The sequence below is a fragment of the Protopterus annectens genome, chromosome 1.part0 (assembly GCF_019279795.1).
Source record: "Protopterus annectens isolate FY-2018-M chromosome 1.part0, PAN1.0, whole genome shotgun sequence".
In the NCBI taxonomy this organism is placed as follows: domain Eukaryota; kingdom Metazoa; phylum Chordata; order Ceratodontiformes; family Protopteridae; genus Protopterus; species Protopterus annectens.
Window position 1 is genome coordinate 789,726,960 of NC_056725.1, and position 22,203 is coordinate 789,749,162.

Sequence of the window (22,203 nt, forward strand, 5' to 3'; positions counted from 1 at the left end):
CTATTCTATCTCTAGAAGATCCCAGCAGCAAGTATAGTAAGAGCTATAAACACTTTGATGTCCACAGAAGTAAGAAGCCTGCATATTCCTCCACTGCCCCTATGGGGTCAAACATGCCCACTAAGACCCTTATAATGTCCCTGTCCACTCTAAACCTATCAAAGATTTCCTGATTATCAAAGTTATAATGGGCAATCCTTTACCTGTATTTCTGCCTTCTTGGTGGGAAAGCATTCCTGGGGACAAGTGATTCTGGCCCATGCGAGACAAGCAACTGTGACCTAGAAATAGCAAAGTATGCTGCAGCAGACAATATTTTTGCCAGTTGCAACTCTGAGAATTTTGGCAAGTCGTTCCTTTTTATACCACATCTGCAATAACTGCGGGATGCAGAAAAAAATGACTTATGAATTGCAATTAGCATAAAATAGCCTTAATTAGCTTAAGAATATTTAATTCACTTCTCATTACCATCTCATAACTATTCATTTGCATACCTACATTCTGGGATACCACAATTTGGTGTAACTGATCTCTATGAATCATGACTTAGCTGCATCTGTCTGTGCCTACCCCCAATTCTGTAACGCATTTACACTACTGACTATGAATACTGCCCTTTCTATGCTCACTCTATACATCTATGGAAACGTGTAGAACGTAATAGAAAAATATCTCAAGTGGCTGCCTGAATGATAGCTATACCGTTAATGTCTATGAGCATGAGCTTGGTGACAGATGAGATGGTTTGCAGGTAAAGGGTAACTAAAGGTGCAAGAAAAATAATTCCTGTGAACAAGATTAAAACCACTGAGTTCACAAGAAACTCCCTCTACCAAAGTTTGGTCAGTTGTGTAATGAATTAAATATACCAAAAATATTAAAATTACAAAGCAGTCAAGATATTTCCCCCAAAAGACAGAGGTGTATGTGGCAGAGGCCGTTTCCACAAGAAATGCATCAAAAATTGAGGGAACACTTTATATATTAACAGCTTTTAAAATTGATCAGTTCCAGTTAACTAACTAAACATTTCTTATAGCAGATTTCTAAGTCTTATATCAAATAGCTGTGATTTCCAAGTCAAATCAAGAGAATACTCCACAAAAGTAAGGTTATGAGCTACTGGCGAACCTTAGGCTATAGTCCTAGGTTTGATTCTGTCAGTCTATATTTGTTTGTTATGTGATATTTAGTGTAACTAGAAAGTATGCTATTGAGATATTCCTGGGAAGAGGCATTTGTGCCTAATGGGTTTCTATTATTAACATAAGTAGATTAGATAGATAGATATATAGATAGATAGATAGATAGATAGATAGATAGATAGATAGATATAGATAATTAGACAGATAAAAATGTAAAAACAAAACAAAAAAAATGCAACAGTTCAACAGTTCCAAAAAAGAAACATTCTGCTTTTGATAATAAAATGAAAAAGTGCTGGCACTAACAAATTATATTGCACTTTAGGTAATGAAAAAAAAAACTAAAGCTGTTTTGGGTTCTAACTTAAAAGTGAAAGAGTTCATTCTCAGCCTTAGAAATGGCATTTGTTTGAACTAGTCTTTTGAAAAATAAGTATATTTTCCTGGTACTAGTGCAACAACCCTGTCAGTCATATTTGAATGTTTTATTTGACAAGGCAATATTACAGTTTTCAGCTGTTCATTAATGTGAAGGATGTGGGCAGGTTTTCACAAATCATTTACTAACTGGATTTGCTCAGGATTTCTCTGCATAGAATTATAGCTAGCATTGTTTGATTAGATTAGGAAATCCTACAGAATTCCTTGGGTCTGTTGAATTACATAATTGTTGTTTATCCAGAAAAAATACAGAACCTCCTCCATGGCACAGACACAGAGCAGACCATTTGCCCTCAGCAATCTGCTTGCAGACTGTGCTGTAAAAGACACCCTTTGTGTAGAATTCCATATGCCAGCCCTTGTATCCACTCATGTGCTGATAATATAAATAAGCTGTAAACAACTTTCTTTCTATTCTTGTGTGTAAGACAGTGTGTTGGGGGGATATTTTCTTCATACTGACTACATCTTTCTTAAAACCAACTGCTGAAAACACTGGCTCTTGCTGTAAATAGTGACTTCTGCACGCTCACATTTCTCAGCATTTGTATATTTCTTATTTTTATTACTGAAATGCACATAACACAGTATGTGTAGACAATCATTTCCTCCAAAAACAGTTCTTTCTATTTTAAGTTCTTTCCTGACAATATATCTCTTTCCATGGCCTAACAACATTTGTATCACAGTACAATCCCTGTCACCTAGAAGAAACAAATTCACTAGTTACTTGTATTGATAATGATATAATGTGAATGATCATTTATGTTAATTGTGTGGAATCAGATATAACAGTCAGAGCATCACACAATTAATGTTGAACTCTGAAATAAAAAGGCAATTACCTGAAATCAGGGGCTCAAAGAATGCTTCTCTTTTTTAAATGTAGCCAAAATAAAAATATTTGTACGACTGCATTTTCTATAAAAAGCCTATAACTGCAGTATTTGACATTTCTATACACTTTAGATGGGCACTATTCTAGAACAAAAATGCATTTTTTATAAAGTGTAACTAACATTTCTAAGGAGAAAAACTGAAATGTCTTGAAAAAAACAAAACAGTTCTGGAAGTCATCATATCATGAACTGTTTGAGAAACAGAGTGATGCCAAGAATGTGTCTTAAGTGCTATTTTTTTACCATATGAAATGGGAGGATGAATTTGCACGACAAACAATAAGGAGATTTATGACTGGCAAAAATGTTTTGCTTAGTACTAGGTTAAACTAAATAAAAAAAAAAAGAAAATGCAGATGCCTTATTACTTACTTAAAGTTGAATAAAATCTGATATAGACAGCATGGAGACATGATTTTTATTTTTACATCTGATCTTAAAAATGACTGTTATACAGACTAAATGAGCAATTACCACATGGAAACATTAGACATAAAAGCATGAATTTCAGAATGTCAGAAATGGAAATTGTTTTAAAAGAAACAAGTGAAAAGCGGTCACTGGCTTCCTTTGCTTATCTATGTGATGATATGTACTAATATCAGCACTGTTTCTGTGCAGCTTCTAATTAAAAAACATTAGCTACTGGCTGTTAGTTTACCCATACTCTATACGAATAAAGCTGTTTACCCATACTCACTATAAGAATAAAGCAAAAATGGCACACTTACCACCAAAATGAGTTAACCTATTGCTATTTAGTAGTTTCTACATGAAGTTTTAATAAAGGCTCAGAGTTCAGAGTTTTAATTTATTTGTGCAACATCGGCAAGGTCTAAAATTCATATTACTGATCAGCCAATGGCAAGTGTCAATGAATTGTTTTTTGCTTTCACTGACTGAGTGGCTGTAAAGTATTTGGGGTAAATAGAAGAAAGGAAGGAAGGTTGAGGGTCTGTAGCCCACCTTTCTTTTCCTCTGTATGGAGGAGAATTGAACCGATATGACCTTGCCTTGTACTAGTGTCTAGGATTAGTGGTTCTGTCAAAACTATTAGGCCATGAATAACTATGACACTACTACATGCATGGTCACCATCCTAAGAGGAAGAGCTGAGGCAGGGCCTAGATCATGATACTATCAACAACCATCATATATCTGAGTGGACAGAACCATGAGGACTGAGAAAAATGGACTGACTGTACTCTGGGTGAAGGTCTCCACCCCCATTCTGTCTGCTTTGCCAGTTGAGATAACTCAAGCATATAATGTGCCCTAAAAGCTTCCCAGGAAGAATGTCTGATAGCATGGGTGGGAATGGTAGTGATGGGTGGGGCTATCATTAATCAGAGGCTAGAAACATTAGACAAAGGAGGTCAAAAAATCAGGAAATGAGGGGCTGTGCTCATGTAACCTCTCAGCAACAACAACAGCAATAATAATTATTATTATTTGGTGTTTGCCTAATAACAGACTAGGTTATTGGGATAACAGGAGATTCAAAGAAAAGATGGCAGCTATGAAGATAGATCGCTGCATGGAATATTTACATCTGGGGTTAATACATATGCTTGACTACAGAAATAGTCTTTGAAAAAGTAGAGAAAATCAGATTTAACACAGAAATACAGAAACCAGACTGAGGATAGAAACTGCTTTCCCCAACTACCTACCATTATGCCTACATTTTGTATCAGCTGGTGATACTGTTTAACCAGCAGTCTGTATTTTCCAAACCTACCATACAATTGCCTCAAAGTTGCGTAGTGTGTTCCTGAAGTGTTTATTGCTTTTGAATCCACTTGGTTTTTACACTCTCTCACTCTCTATCTCTTTCTCTTTGGGAAATAAAATTGCTAACATTACCTCTAGTCTAGACTATCCATTTACATATTTTAAATCATACCCTTTCTTGAGCTCATTTTTTCTGAATTATATAATACTGAGTACATTTTTTTCTTTATTTTATATATATATATATATATATATATATATATATATATATATATATATATATATATATATAAACTTCTTAGACTTTCTAGCTGCACATGACGGGTATTCTTACAGCCACTTGAGCCCCAGCTGCTCGAACTCCAGGAACTCGTAGTCTTGGACTTGGGCAGCTGTTCCCCCTTCTGCCCACATTGCCAAGCAGCTGCTCAAACTCCAATGTGAGTTCACGGAAGGAGCTGCCGCAATGAACAAATGCCATCAAGGTCTCATCAAGGAACTGGAAGTCGGGAAGGGAAATGGAGAGGGGGGATTTTAGGGTTAAGGAGCAATCAGAAGTTGGAACAGAATAAGGTTTAGGGAGGGGAGGGGGATTTTAGGTTTAGTGACCAATCAAGAGTTGGATCAGAGTTAGGGAGTGAACAGGAATTGTCTCAGAGTTAGGGTTAGGGTGAAAAGAGGGATTTCTGGATTAGGGAGTAATCAGGAGTTGTTTTTAGGGTTAGGGTCAGAGTTTTGGAGGGGAAAAGTTAACTTAGTGGTATTGCATTGAAATCAGGGTAGTGAGATTTAAGGCACTTGCCAACACTATTAAGTGGCAGCAGGGAAGTGCGTCATTTACTAATGGTACAGGAGAACTTGTAGCAGACCCACCTGCCTGGCCATTGGCCATTTTAGTCAAGTCTCCTACATTTTATGTGAGGTACCTTATGAATATACATCAGACACTTTTAATTTGATTTGGTTTCTGATACAGACCCTTTATCATTTAAAATGCTGTGTTCTGAAATGTCTAAATTCTCTCTACATTATTTTGAAAATGGTCTCCACACATCAGTTAAAATGTGGGGTCATAATCATTGGTACAGAGCACAGGTAGATAATAGCTTCATATTTTTTCCTGTTATTGGTTCTTCATTTTCATATTAATATACCCAAACGTTGCCAGCTCTCTTTATATATTGTTTGCATACACGTAAGTAATCTTGAGTAAATACCCAGCTTTTCGTCATAGATTTCAGTCTCTTACCTCTAGAATAAGGGATAAGTCCAGAAATAATCAGGGACATTATTTAAAATATTAATTATATTAACTTCAGAAGTTGACAGAATAAGAGAATGTGAATTAACATACATTATTTTCTGAAGTAAAACAAACATTATTTGAATTGTTATCATTATTTATTAAGTGTAATCCACCACCTTTTTGCATGAAATGACTAGTTTTACTTGGAACTGGCAGGGACAGAGAAAACCTCTTTACAAAAATCAGGGACAGTTGAGAGGTAGCTTTGTATTTATTTTGTTAGTACCTAATCTCTCATGTGTTCTACTCTCCTATGATTTATTCTTAGATGCATTCCCTTTCAGTTTGCAACTCTTGGCTAACTGTTTATATGCAGTTCCATGAATAAAAATAAAATATATTCGGCCACTCCTGCCACTTGGCCATGTCTCTGCCCTAAGAAGCTAGACCACTGCATTACAAACTTAATGTGTTTTTCTGCAAACTTGGAAGAAACATTGCTTTTTTTACAACCTGCCTGCAGTGTCTATTACAAACACAAGGAGAAACAATCAAAGTACTAAAATCACTAATACTGCATTAGTAGCATTCTTCTCTTCAGAGTTAGCTCCTTTTATTGTGAATGTAAGCATCTTAGAATACTAAATAGGTCAGCATCTCAGTTTCATTTTGTTGCGTTTTGTAAGTCAACAAAATTAAAAAAGTGGACTCAGAATGTAAAACCAAGTCCTAAACAGTGAGTCCAAAATCAAGAAACAGCAAATATTTCCTGTTAATTACACATGAATAAAGCACATAACATTTGGACAGCACTCCTAATTACATTTCAAGTGACTGTTAATAATGCTTTGTAAAAATGTATTATTCCAATCATTAAATTAAAAGTAGCCCATCCAGATAAGCTGCCATCTAGTCTCATTTCTTAAAGTACATTGCCCATGGGTGAGATTTTAAAGATTTAAATGAGTTTCCAGAATTCATAGTAAAACATATCTGCAGAGTGTGAATCAGTGAAGCAGTCATACAGTAGGTTACATGTGATAAAACAAAGATGCACATATTTACACACATATACATGATTCTAGTGAAGAATAACTCAGCAGGAGAACCCCCTACAGTACTGTACCATGGAGGAAGGTTAATCAGGACATCATCAAGCAAAGCACATTTCCTGAAGATAGTGCATGTTAGCATGCTGGAAGGTGCTGCACTACATAGTCCGTTCATGTGCACACACCAGTGAATAAATAAATGGATGGGACGCTTCATGTACTTTCTGAGGCTGCAAGACACAGTCACACCCAAATGACATCCATCTGTTTGTTGATTTGCAGCTCCTTGACTGGTGTATGACAGAGTGGGCAGTAGTATATACTGTCTGTGACTTGTGCCATGTGGATCTCAGCTCTGTATGTGAGACTCGACCATTCAGGTAGTCTATGAGGTTGGTGGAGCACCTTACATTCTACCTACAGGGATATTCTAGTGACTTATAGGTGACATACATGGTATAACCCAGTCATATGCATCTGCATTAGGAAACTAGCAACAATCCCAAATGCATGTTGCAGCCAAGGTGGGAAAGACAAGATTCCCTGGAAACACCCAGTAATGATACATAACATGAAAGGATTCCACAGGATGACATGTCTGCCAGTGTTATGTGGTGCAATAGCCTGCAATAATATAACCATACTTATCACACCAGACAATAAATGGATATCATGCTCATAATGGAAGAGCTTATATTTCTTCTGTTTTCAGGTGATATGCAGTATAAATTGCATCATTGCCAATATGTTAAGCATATACATTGGAAGGCCAGTAATGTTACCCTATCTCAAATAGTCTGTATCATGTATTCCCCCACAGTCATAATCACAAGACTCTCTGGTTGGTAAGCATGTGTGTCACTAAGCGTACTAGTAAAAAGAATGAAACACTGTCATAAGGACCATAAGGAGAGAACACAGCCATACTAACCACTGCAATATTCATTATATAAGTAATGCAGCATTTCACTGAAATGGAGGATGATAAACCTTATCCCAAATCCCCAGTAATTTGCTGAAGAGAGGCATGGCTAGGCTGAGAGCCAGACAACTGCAATCAATGATTGTACATTTTACATCCTGAAAGAATGATTGAGTGATGTGGTACTTCAAGAGCTGTACTCACTGGAAAAAGAACCAGGACTTTCTATGGCCTGGACCACGGTGCTCTTTATGTACTTGTGACAAATGCTGGCAGCACCATTGTAGATGCATGTTAAATCATAAATCCAGTACATCTGTGCTGTGATATGGGGTTCAGAATATGGTGGACCTATACACATACTGTTGTATATGCGACATGCTATACACACTGTAGCATATGATAGATATTTATGCCATATGTGTCACACACATGCTCTCTGAAGTACCTATGACCCATGTACAAACAGCAAGATGATGTACAAATCTGTGCCACTATCATGGCCAAGCTCAAACTTGGTTTAAGCTATTCATTACTTTTACTATGTAATGTGTACATTAGATGGGACATATTTTTAATCCAGAGCCAGTTACCCAGAATATCATTATCTGTACAAGACCTACAGCCACAGATTTGCTGAGGAACACATTCAACATACCACATGTGAGCAAACCAGAAGCAGTTATCAAGGATAGGCATGCCTTTCACTACCTTGGCCTGGGGTAGGCAGCAACATTTGACTCTGAATGAGAAGCATGACCTCCATGGATAACACGTGCAACATAACATGATTAACATGAGTGATGGCTTATTGGCAACAGTGTTGGTAAGGCACATGACAGCAGATGAGATAATCTGTGACCTTGACTTATCACAACTATAGACAATCTAGAACCTTGTGCATGATGCACAGTGGCCTCATGTATGGAATCCACATAGGCACAAATGCTTTACATTGCTGAAAGAGGTGCTTAGCATGTGCCATTTTGCAGCATTCAGTGCTTTATGAGCACTAAAAACTGCTTCATGTATCTTAGTAATATGGAAAATGCTTGCATGCAAAACAGGTAGGGCACTGAGGTGCTATGAAGTATGGCAGGACATAGGTTAGGGCCTCAAAAGTGTGACGGGCATTCTGTAGTACATGAAACAGCTATAACAAAGGAAGTAGATCTTATGGGGAAAAGCCCTCAGATACCTTTGGGAGCTGAGCTCAAGCATTGCAAAATTGGCACCCCATAAAAGTTATTGGCTTGCTTTTCACTTTTGGACAGCTTTTATTTTGCAGCATAGGTAGTGCTGTGTAGATTATCTATATATTGATTGATACCACATACTGTAGTTTCTTAGCAACATGGCAAATTGCTTAACCCTAGGCCAAAATACTCTGAACTGTACATGGGTTGAAAATATGTAATATAAAACTTGAAGTGTGAGACTGTGGTACATGGAGGTTGATATCTTTAATGTGTACATAGGAGGTTCCTATCACGTGATCGAAAATTGTAAACAGCTAACGCGTATTGAGTGAACCCGATTGGTTGAAATGTCAAAACGTTGTGCGCATAACACAGAAAAGACCATAGGGAGTATTTTCTCTTTACTTCAATGCAGTGTGATCTTAAAGTAGGAATATTTAAGTAGCGGGGGTGTGGGGGGGGGTGCAGCATTTAGGTAAGTATAGTTTTTTTATTTTAATTTTTTTATTATATTTTCGAAATTTCAAACCACTCATACGGCGTCGACCATATAGTGTTCAATGTTTGAAACTTTTGAAAATATAATATAATATAGACCCACACATAGTATATTACAGAAATGCATTACATAAGTTATTTTTGATGGAGTGATATATTTATATATTGTGATTTACAGTGTACTTTTGTACTGTAGGTGACAATTCAACATTCTGAGACATCACTGTCAAGTTTTAAACAAGCTGGATATGTTTGATGTTTGTTAACTTTGATGACTATACTCTTCAACATGTCTGCCTGTCATAATATTATTCAAATTAGGAGCATAGTAACATACTAAGCAAGAGATCAGGAGAACCATAAGATGCATATATCTACACACACCTTGAAGCAGACAAACATAAAAGTTTTTGCCATTCTTTTCTCAAGTCAAGCTGGACAGTACGTGATAACCCTGTTGTAAATTTGTCTACCTATTCAACCAGGAAGACAACCCTTCAAGGTACGTTGTCTGACCTGTAGTGGTAAGTGTTTCTATAGGCTAGGAATACATTGAGTTATAAATGTATCCCTCCAGCAAGCCTTATTTGTTGGAGTACATTTGGGTCCTCAGTGCATGTGTTTCTAGAGCCACTGATTTTGTGATGAAATAGGAGCTCAAATGGCTCTTTCATTTCTCAAAAAATGAGACACAGGTCACTTGACTGTAGCCAGCAGGCTACTAAGTATATGGAGAGTCATGATAGTCTGTTGTGGTAGTAGAAAGATTTAAAATCCATCATTTCCTTGGTTAGAAACCTTTGGGGCCTTTCCAGTTGAGCAATATGCTTGGATTTGTACATACCAAATGGGTCATTGTATTCAGTGATGGATCTGATAGGAGGAGACTACAGTGGTAGGATGATACCTTCTTTTATTCTTTTATTCTCTGACATCAGTGAACTCAAAGTTAATCCACGCTGTGCTATACTTATAGACCCTGTTTGCTGTCACTTAGTAAGAATGTCTTCTAAATTGTTTTCAGATGGTTTCAGTGTCTTTGTTGTTTAAAGGTTTTTTTGGGGTGAAACTATGCCACAAAGTTCAACACATTGGCAGAAACATTACTTTGGAACTTTCCAGCAGCAATGGTGTGTGGAAGCAGGGTGGAGCTCTGCTTTATGGTGTGGGACACTGGCAAACAGTGTCATTCAAGTCAGACATTATGAAATATGTTCAGAGGGGCTGTGCTGTTGGAGGAAGTTATGTATTTCAGCAGATCCTGCATTATTTTTCTGTGGATGGTATGGGGATAGTTTCCTTCCCCAGAACTTTCATCAACCATGTCTAAGCATTTGAAAAGTGTGCATCACTTGCAACCAGCATTTTGTTTGTGTTCCAGGCAAGTAAGTCAACATGTAGTTGAGTTGCATGGTAGCTATAGGGTAATATTACACAACCAACTCTTTGCAGTCCCTCATTTTTTACAGACAGTTGCAATCTGACAGTTGTAAAGATGATGAACTATTATCATTGAATAAAGGAATTGATAGTCTCCATGCTGTCTACAAAACTTATATAGCGTATTTAATGTCTCACTGTATGAAATGTCTTGATGAGAAGCAAGTGAGACAAACACTGAGGATGCAGTCTAATCTCCATGAGGTCATAATACTACATTACATGCATCTTTCTAGAGCTAGATAGCTTATAAGCATTCAGCATGGATATCCCATAATATCTTACTCTCCTTTTAATATATACACATATATATGTGCATGCATATGGAGCATGTTGCTTATGCTCCAAAACTGATTCAAAAATAACCTTGCTAGAGTGAAGTTCATATACAAGTACCTTGCTGTAAGAAGTTATAGAGTGAAGCTCATGTATGAACACCACTATTAATAACCAGAGAGCCTTGCACTTCCATGCACAGTGCAGTTCCATGCTTAAAGTCACTGCAAAATTGCCTGGGTATGTTCTAACAGCTTTGAAAGCTGCAATGCACACTGCCACATAAACAGCAGCCAGAAGTAAAATACCTGTTGGCTATTCTTGAATTTAAGGGTTGCTTCTGATTTTAAGTCAGTTTTTTGCCCTTTCCTTATTAATAATTTTGAATTTATGAGAAAATGTGACCACTACAGTAAACAAATCATGTTGGTCATTACAATTAATGACTTGTTACACTTCAGAAAATGACTAGTAAGGTAGATTCTATCAGGATCAATACCAACATTTTTAAAACTATAGGCCTTCATCTGTGGTCTTTGTCCCTGATTCTTATGATAAAAAGTAGAGAAAGCCAAATCTTCCCATTTATTAAAAAGAATTATGATTGAGTTTCCAGTCCTTACCTTTTGTTCTCAAAATGCATTGAAGAAATTTACCAGAGGAGTGAACTTTTTTTTGTTTGCCTTTATTCTCCAGATGAATTTCTTGGAATACATAACAACTTGGTTATGAACAGACACTCAGTTATAATTCACAACTCTCTCTCTCTCTCTCTCTATGTGTATATATATATATATATATATATATATATATATATATATATATATATATATATAGTTTACCATCAAAATGTTGAAATGCATCCTTTTGACTGACACTTCTGCTAAAGGCTGCTTTCAATGTTTCATAATGTCAGAAATCGTTTTATCAAATCTGCAATTCTGAAACTCTATTTCCATTTTACATCCAGGGCAGCAAATGGGTTTTCCACAAAACTCCTTGAAATAGCAAGTGTTGAACTCCAATTTTACCCTGTTTGAGATTAGTGGGAAAAATTATTTCAAATTTTGACATTTAAATACAGCATTTTGAACACTTGCACAGTTGTGTTTCAACATTTTGATGGTAAACACACACACACACACACACACACACACACACACACACACACACACATATATATATATATACGTACACATACAGTGTATTGCATTATTTTACTTTAAAAATTAACTATATGAGGTATAAAATGTATTTATTTATTTTTTATTTATTTCAATTTTGTTTACCGGGAAAGTCCATCTGGAGGCATGTCCTTTTTCAGCGGAGGCCTGGGGAGAAAAGCTCTACAAGTGACAATAATAAAAACATCCATAATACAACATAATCATAAGGGATTGGTACTACAGCAGTGGTAATTTACAGCATATTTCAGTACTAGGAAAACAGAGGATGGAACAAGTAAAACAAGTTAACTGCAGTCAGTCAGAAATGAACATATGTGCAATAACTTTGATTAGTAACTGCAGGTGATATTGGCATTCCAGTATGTACATAACATCTCACTTGAAAGGTTAAGATTAATGCCATATTAAGCAGTTTTGAGAATATAAGGAGTCTGATATAAAATGGGCTGTTTATATCAAATATAACTTTTGCCGAAAGAAAATGTAAATAAATGCAAGTTGCCAGTGTTTCATGTCATGATTAGCGGCCAAATAATCTTGAAATTTGTTTGGTTTCTCCTATATCCAAAATATTATATAAACACAATTTACACTGGACCTCTGGTCTTCCCTTTGGGACAGTTCTTGCTACATTACAGCATTTTATGGAGGCACACTTTAAAGAATGTTTCTCTGTAACTCTTTGAAATTATAGTTCTCACTCACTTTTTTCTTGAAATAGTACTGGTTATGATAGTTTTATTCAATCTTCTTATTCTGTGATCTTATCTGTATTTGTCTTATACAAATGCCTATGCACACTCATGATACAGAACCATCTGAGGATGGATAAGTTGATGGAGACATGATTGATCAGTGTAGTGTGGCAGCCCCATATGGGGACAGGGTGGAGTCCCCCCTTGTCATCATGAGTGGACCACACAAGAGTGTTGGCAGAGGTGCTAAGAGAAGATATGCTTACTGCCCTCCCCCTGTAGTCGCTGTGTCAGTAGCTGCCACAGCAACACATGTGCTGGGTTGCCATGCAGGTACAGATAAGTTCTACCAGAGCCTCAAGGGCCTCAGAAGAGGTCATAAGACCACTGCATGTTGTGCATTCTGATGTAGGAGACTGCATTAACCTTGTGTGTATGCGTGTGTGTGTGTGTGTGTGTGTGTGTGTGTGTGTGTGTGTGTGTGTGTGTGTGTGTGTGTGTGTGTGTGTGTGTGTGTGTGTGTGTGTGTGTGTGTGTGTGTGTGTTAGACTTCACAAATCACCAGACCGCCTTACTTTTGGTAGAATTTTGATGTGAATACAATTATGTATTACTGCTTTACATCCTTTGATTTTAGATACCCTTTTATAGTAATTTCCTTTTTGTTCAGGTAGAATCATCTCTCAGTTTAAGACTGAGTTGTTTGCCTTTGGTAACTAATTTCTTTGGTAATGAAAGCTGACTTCACAAAAACTCCCACACACTCTCAAAGCATTTTTCTTTAATTATTTCCATTTAATTTATTGACATTCTCTATTCCTCTTCTTGTTCTGTCTAGTCCCCCTCCATATATGTCATATTTATCAGAGCCAATAACATTTTACTTGGTTTGTACTTTAGCTGTTCTGACTGTCTTTTTTATTCTTTGTTTGCAGACAATGTTTTAAATGCTATTTCACCTACAGTAATGAGTAATATTTGCAGGTATTCCTTGAGGTTATTTTTGTATTTTTTTAAATTAGCAATGATTAGAGTCACCCAGGTAAAAGACCTTCATCAGACCTAGAAATGTTAGTTAATTAAGGAGCTCTGGACAAACGTGGAGACTGTTATTAAAAACTGGAGAAATGTGGTGCCTTTGCATTTTGCAAGTTGAGTGTTTCCCTGCTGTGACACAGACGGCACATTTAACAATGGAATAGCATGTTATCATTTCATGGCACATTGCTAACAACTTAAGCCACTTTGAACTTCCTCCCTAGTGCTTCATGAAGTAACTCTTCAATGAGTGAATTTAATATATTAAACTTCCTGGAATGACTCTCTCTGCATAATTGAATTCTACATGATGCAGTGATGGTATGACATCAGCCCCCCCCCCCCCCAGAGTAAAGTCACTTTCATTCACCATTTTACAGTGTTTTCCCCCTGTTTATTTTGTTTTGTATTATGCTGGATATGCACAAGAAGACCATAAGGGAAATAAGTTGTTTTGCTGAAAGCAAAGTGGTTAAATTTATGAATCTGGCAAATCAACAAAAATGTAGCTGGATTTGGCCAAAGAAAATGGTCCATTGTTTGGTTGGGGTTTTCCCTATTCCTCTAAGTGCAAAATGAGAAGCAAAGATAATGCATGGAAAATCTGAAAACTGGACAATCAAAATACATAAATGCATCAATGTTATTTTGGACTCAGAAAAGAAGTTACCTGTCTTAGACTGGAACAAAAATAAAACTGATTAAGACCAAAACAATTTTGGAAATAAGTAAAACAACTAACAGGGGCTATGTCTTACTCCCTACAATCTAGAAACAATGCTACATTATCTAACCCCTGATCCTTTGCTAAAGATTACACACACTTTCTGCAGTCTTCCATAAGCAACATCAAAATTGTTTCTCTACTCAAGACTCTGCATTTTCTAATCATGACAACTCATGCCCCTCACCCTTCTACAATCTAGCCTCACATGCCTCACCAATCCATTTAACACAAACTGTTTCCATGTAAACTAAATGCCTTCTACTATAACTTAATTCTACTGCCATCTTCTCTAAGCTCCATCCTACCATTTTAAAGTTTGTTGCTGAACAAATTGCAAAACTCCTTACTCATATCTTTAACCTTTCCCTAACTACTGCTACTGCACCCCCTTTGCATTCAACTACCACCGTAACAGATACAAGCATGCAAAATCTGAAGGTAATGCTACTCAATGCTAGAAGTCTAAACCTTAAAATGCACTCTCTTGAGGCACTCCTAAAAATGGAGAACATCGATATCTGTGCAGTAACTGAGACCTGGTTCAAGGCTCCAGAGAGCACCCCTGCAATACCAGGCTACAATTCTTACCACATTTTTCATCCACAAAACCAAGACTGAAACATTAAAGGTGGAGAAGTCTCCATATTCACCAAGGATATTCACACCTCCAGGCTAGTTGCCCAACACAATGCATCTGAAATTCTCCAGGTGCAACTAACACTAGGTAAGACTGCAATCCAATTTGTAGCTTGCTACAGATCCCCCACCATGCCCCAAGATTCTCACTACACCTTTCTAAACATACTGGAAAATATTAAGATACAACCAAACACCCTAATACTGGGTGATTTCAACTACCCTGCCATTAACTGGGAAATCTACTTGGGTACCAAAACCTTTTCCCAACGTTTCTTGGAATTCATAAATTCCAATGCCCTGGATCAACTAATCCATTGTCACACCAGGGGCTCCAATATCCTAGACCTGGTCATTACCAACATGGGAGATAGATGCTCCACACCAGTGGTCACCCCCTCATTGGTCAGATCTGATCATAAGTAAATCGCCTTTGACATCCACATCCCACCCCCACCCCAAAGTAAGGGAACCTATGTAAAAAACTTCTCCAAAGCCAACTTCATGCTACTGAAGTCAGAAGTGACAAACTTCATGACACCCATGCAGATGGGATCTGAAAGTTCAACTGCTGAATCCTACACTAAGGCAATGTATGAGCATATCCACTCGTGCATGAATCGTGCCATCCCAAATAGAACCAAGATGCTCTCCTCCAAAAAAGGAAGCCAATCTGGTGGTCCCCTGCTATAAACAAACTATACAACAGAAGGAAGAAACTGTTGCAGAAAGGAGGAAAATCCCAGGATGCAAAAAACTCCCTCACTAGTCTCAGTAAAAAGCTGAGATCCTTCATAAAATCCTCAAAAGATAGTTACGAAAATAAAATTGCCAAAGATTCCAAAGACAACCACAAGGCATTCTATAGTTATGTCAAGAATCTAAATGACAATGCTCAGATCTGCTCTGAGCTACAACAGAATGGCATTAAATATACTTATCCCAAGGATATCGCCAATATCCTGGCAGATCGATTTAGTGCCAACTTCATCCCCCTCATACCCCCTAAAGGGCATATCTCAATATCAAAAGATTGCCAAATTCCGGTAATCACGGCCACACAGGTAGAAACCACACTCTCCAAAGCTAAGAATACAGCATCCATGGGACCAGATGAAATCCTGGGCTATGTACTACATGAACTACAAAATGAACTGGCACCTCACCTAAGTGTCATGTTTAATCATAGCCTCACCTCAGGCTTCATGCCCACTGAGTGGTGTACAGCTACAGTTATCCCACTCACAATGGGGATCCACCTTGGATCCCAGGAACTACCGTCCCATCAGTCTGAGAAGCCTGATCTGCAAGGGTATGGAACGCATTATCATGGAACTTATAAACAAAGACATTGGCAACCTTCAAACACTGGACCCCACCCAGTTTGGGTTCATGAAGGGCCGATCTTGTCTCCTGAACCTGATTGACTTCTTCGAATCAGTCTCCAGAGCTGTGGACGAGGGTAAGGCCTTCGACACCATCCCACACTCTGGAATAATCGATAAACTTACTAAGCTGGGAATAAATCCCTATGTCACTCAATGGGTTGCCAACTGGCTTACTGAGAGAATCCAGACTGTTAAAGTAGCCGACTCCAAATCTAGCTCCAGACAAATGACAAGTGGAGTACCTCAGGGTTCAGTCCTAGGACCACTCTTGTTTGGCATCTACTTCTCTGAAGTACACGACAATACTAAGAGACTCTGGCTAACAAAGATCGCAGATGACTGCAAACTGGGAGCCATTATTGAATCCCCAAATGATGTGGATAGTCTACAAAGGTGCCTTACAGAAACAGATGCCTGGTGCCAGAGCCATGGGCTCAAACTTAATGCCAAGAAATGTATAGTTATCCCCTTTGGAAAAAAACATGTACCCATAAATTATCACATAGGTAGCAGTGCACTAAACATTGAAAGTGTGGTGAGAGACTTAGGGATACAGGTGGACAGTGGTCTCACCTTCAATAACCACATCACCACAACAGTCAAGAAATCCTTCTATGTGGCACACCTCATCACTAAGTGCTTTTCATCCAGAAAAAAGGAGGTCATTGTCCCACTGTACTCATCCCTCATTATACCCATTATAGAGTATAATGCCCCATTTGGTATGTACCTCACAAGACATCTGCAACAGCTGGAAAGGCTGCAGAAATACCTCACTAAAAGAATCACAGGCCTAAAGCAGATGCCATATGCTGACCATCTAAAAAACTCCAGCTATACTCTGTGGCATATTGTCTACTCAGAGGCAATCTCTGCTTAACATACAAGGCCATGTCAAACCCTGAGCTGTTGGACATGCTCCACTTAAAGAAATCCCCATCTCTCAGAGCCACACACTCCAGGGATCTAAACCTTGTCATCACAATGAACAAAACATGCTGGAGGGATAGGTTCCTGACCCAGAGACTCCTCATACTCTGGAACAGACTACCCATACATGTCAAGCAGAGCGCATCCTTGGCCCTCTTCAAAAGGAACCTTGATGATTGGATGGGAGATAGGAAATTCACCCCAGGGAATCATGTCAGTCACCCAGCTAGACAAGGGTCCAGGGAAGTAAATATTGTGGGAAGAAATATCCAGGGAACTGTTATGGCTAGGCTTGTATAGTCCCTAGGGCCAATAGCCTAGTACTAACTTATGAAACTATGAACCTATGACCCTAAACATTCTTAACATTGTTCCTCTATCTAAAGTCTATTCTCCCAAGGAAATGGTGGACTGTACATTCAGTCTCTAATCTCTGCCACATTACTAAAATGTTTGAAAAGCTGATGTGTAGACAACCATGTATAACCCCTTCAGTACTTTTACAACCCTTTTAACTGCCACTGACACCATTTATATCAAACAGGTCTATTTGCAAATATGACTAAAGTCTTAGAAATGGTAAACCATGGCATTATTCTCTAAACACTTGAGAAATTAAACTTTGGAAAAAAGCACAATTCACTTGTTTTAGAGTCAACTACATAACAGATCCTTTCAGGTTAACTACAATAACTCTTTATCCTCTCTCAGACTATTCACCATTGGAATCCCTCAGAGATTTGTTTTTGGGCCTTTTCTGTTTTCAGTCTCTCTCTAAATGACCTTCACATTGAATGCCTAGATTTGAGTCTCCTAATGTATGCTAATGACATACCACTGTAATAATCTGACCACAGCGAATTTTAGCAAAAGAGGCAAGAAGACCCTGCTATCAGCCTTTTAATCTAAAAAAAAAAATAATAATAATAATGTTATGATTTTCTCATCTCCTAATATCCAATATTCCTCCAATTCATCTAACTGATCTCACTGATAACACTATTCTAAATGTTACAGAAGAGTGATACCTGGGTCTTATTCTTGATCTTTCTCTCGTCTTTACATCACACATGCTTTATTTTAATCAAAGTTTTCACACGATTACAGCTTTGTTATCAGCTCATTCATGTTCTATCATCTAGAGCCTGATTATCTATTGTTAAAAATATATTACTTCCCAACCTGGCCTCCCCTTTCTTGTTTTACACTCAGTCAAACTATATATAGAATACAAACTATAGAAAACAAGATTTGGAGATTTATTCTCTTGGCACACCCCTTCCTTCATTATTGTAAATTATACAGAAACATCAAATGGCTCTCAGTGACTAATAATAAAGCAACCTATGTTTTTTCATATTGATCACTGTTGCAATCATTTTATCTATATGGGTTATATCCCCACTAAGGATGCAACAGTCGGACAGCTTCCAAAACTTCAGGGCATCATCCATGCACCTGACCTGTCAAGCAGCTTGAGATAAGCTGGCTAACATGTTTGGGCACGAAAACCTTCAGAGCTTTACTGCTGCCAAAGACTACACTCCTCTGAGGCTTTCAAGGATCGATGATTGGCTTTTCCTTCCTTTTGCTGGGCAGATAAGTTTCCTTTGTGAAAAAAAAAATATTTTCTTATATTTACTTATGCTTTGTTACTTTCCTCTTCAGGAAAGTTATTTCAAAGCTGGGAGTGCTGCATTTTAATGAACTGTCTCAAGACTGTAATGTACTTTTAAAAGGAGCACTCATTTTTTTCTGTCAGTTTTAAAGTAGTGTAAACCAAATGATAACATATTTTCTGTGGAGAAATTGTGTTTCATTTTCCATTGTGGGGATCCCCATAGTGATTAAAAGTGCTTTTTACTGCGTTTTTACTGTCAAAATAAGTAACTTCGGTGGACTAGTAGTTTTACTGGCATTTGCTACTTGTCTTACCCAGGAAAGAGACACCATTTTCAGCTTGATCTTAGAACTGATTGTTGGTTCCATGGTAATCTTTCTTCCTTCACCAAAAGATAAAGTTAAGCAAACAGCTTTTGCCACCACAGCAGTCTAGCAATTTGCCTCCGCCCCAGGTGGATGACTCTGCTGTGGCCATTTGTTGTTCTCAGACCACTCATCTTTCCCCCAAATCCCTGTGGTGTAGTACCAACAGCCACTATGGACCTGGCCCAGCAAGGGAGAGTCAATGTTGTTGTTCCCAGGAGAGGGAACAGGGAAAACTTCCCTGTTATGTTAAAATGCTGTGTCCATCACTAGGGAAGCAGTGGCTGCCATAAGCAACATGATAGGCCCAATTTTTCTTATTAAAAAGAAACAGAAAACAAAACATGTATCTAACCCTAAACCAATTTCTTTGAATAGTAGTAGTTTACTGGGACTGGTTCAGGGTTTAGCAGGCTATTAATCATTCTTGTAGTGGATGTGTGTCTTACTGAATGCAATTTTCTTGACAGTCAGCCAGCTATTGGTAAAAAGGCAGATAAGATGTAAAACGTTCCTCAGTGTTTTAACTTTTCATACACTATGCCCAAAACTGACCAAGCAGCTACAGCTTCAGCTAACTCCACTGCTGCTAAACACTTACTTTACTCAAATCCTACTCTTTCTAATAATGATGGGACAATTATTGGTAGGTATGGGGAAAAGTGTATTCTACAACTTTAATTTTCAGGATTTTAAATTGTCACACTTATATGTTAAAGGTTGTTTTGACATCAGACTTATATGTGAAAGGTTGTTTTGACATATTGTGAAAGTATGAGGAATGTTTTATCTACAGTTTTATCTTGACAAGAAAAAATTGCTTTCAATAGCTTAATTTCTTCTATTGCACAGGTCACTTATCATTGCAGTGTGTATATAATTCTGTTCATACTTCTTCCAGTGCTATGGCAACTGGTACTGTCTTAAGGCTATTTGCTTGCCTGGATTCCTGGAACCTCCCAGATAATTTTGAAAATGAGATTTTAAATTCTCCCTTACACAGATATTTACTTTTTGGCCCCTCTGTTGCAGAGGAGATCAAAAAGTGCAATGGATTGGAATCTGCTTATAAAACTACTTCTTTCATTATTTGGAGACTTTTTACTTGGAAATTTTTACATAAATCCTTTTATACACCTTTGACGATAAATAAAATAAATAATAAAGACAATTTATGTAAAAGATGTAATGTAGAAATGAATGCTGATTGGGCACATATGTTTTATGACTGTATAAAATTGAAAGAATATTGGAAGTCAATCAATGATTTTTTGTAGGCTCTTTTTACCGATAATTTAATTATTTCTAAATCTCTTATATTATTCAACACTCCTGTTCCTCAAAGTGTTAAAAAGGTTAAGCTTCCCTTGTTATGGTCTATTCTAGCAGTGGCTAGAAAAATAATAACCAGAAATTGGATTTCAGATACTCCGCCTTCGTTTAATGAATTTAAAAATGTTATGACTGTAGTGTGCCATATGGAATTGATGACAATAAAATCAAGAACTACTAGAAAAACATCTTACTATATTATATGGGATACTTTACAAAATTTGTTAAAAAAATCTTAGCTTCGATAGCATGGTATTTTAGTTTAATTAATTGATTTGATTGTAGTGGATGTCTTTGTAAATACTTTGGTTATGTTATTGAATGTTATAACCATTTCTATTTTAATTACTTGTATAAAATTGTTATGATATTTATTTTGTATGTTAAAAACAATAAACTTGTTTTAAAAAAAAAAGTGCAATGGAAAGGGCAAGTTGATCAGGGAATCTCTTGAGATTTTTCAGGCCATCTTTTCCAATTTTTCCAGTGGAGTTTCTTTCTCCTTATCCAGTTTTAACAACAAAAAAAAAAAACAGAATAAAGAGTCTCAAAAGATTTCATATAAATAGACATTTAAGAAAAATTGGCAAGGGGTTCCAAAAAGAAGTTTTATACCTCACAAAACTAAGAACAATCCAACAAGTCTGAATAACTAGTTAAGAGACCTTGTGACTCCCTCTCACCCTGGCCCCTATTCTCTTCCTGAAAGTCTGAATTCTCCTTTTTCTCATTGGCAACAGACTGTTTCAGACAAATGGGCTCTGAAAATCATTCGGCAGAGTTACAAATGGCAGTGGGAGGAAATCCCTCTTTTTCAGGGTCATTTCCCATCCTGCAAATAATATTATTTTGTTTCCACCTGTTCTTCATCTCATGCTATCCCAAGGAGTGATAGAACCAGTTCTTTCTTTCTTTGGGGAAGGGGTTTTATGGATGTTTCTAGTGCTAAAAAAGAAAATGCTAGGAGACCAGTTCTGGATCTTTCTGTCCTAAACCTGTTTGTGATGATGCCTGAATTCAACATGGTGTCACTTCACAACCTCTTACCTCATCTTCATCTTTCAAGTTTCCTGGTAACACTAGACTTAAAAGATGCATATCATCACATCCCTATTCATCCAGACTTCAGATGTTTCTTACGGTTTTGTGTTTCTGGATCACATTATCAGTTCTCTGCCTTGGGCGGCCATGGTGGTGATGCGGTTAGCGTTGTCACCTCACAGCAAGAGGCTCCCCGGTTTGATTCTTGGCTGGGGTGCCTTCTGTGTGGAGTCTGCATGTCCTCCCTGTGGTCGCGTGGGTATCCTCCTGGTGCTCCAGTTTCCTCCCACATCCCAAAGACATGCTGTAGATGGATTGGACACTCTAAATTGGCCATAGGTGTGAGTGTGTGCATGTGTGTACCTTCTGTGGAAGGTTGGGTGCTGGG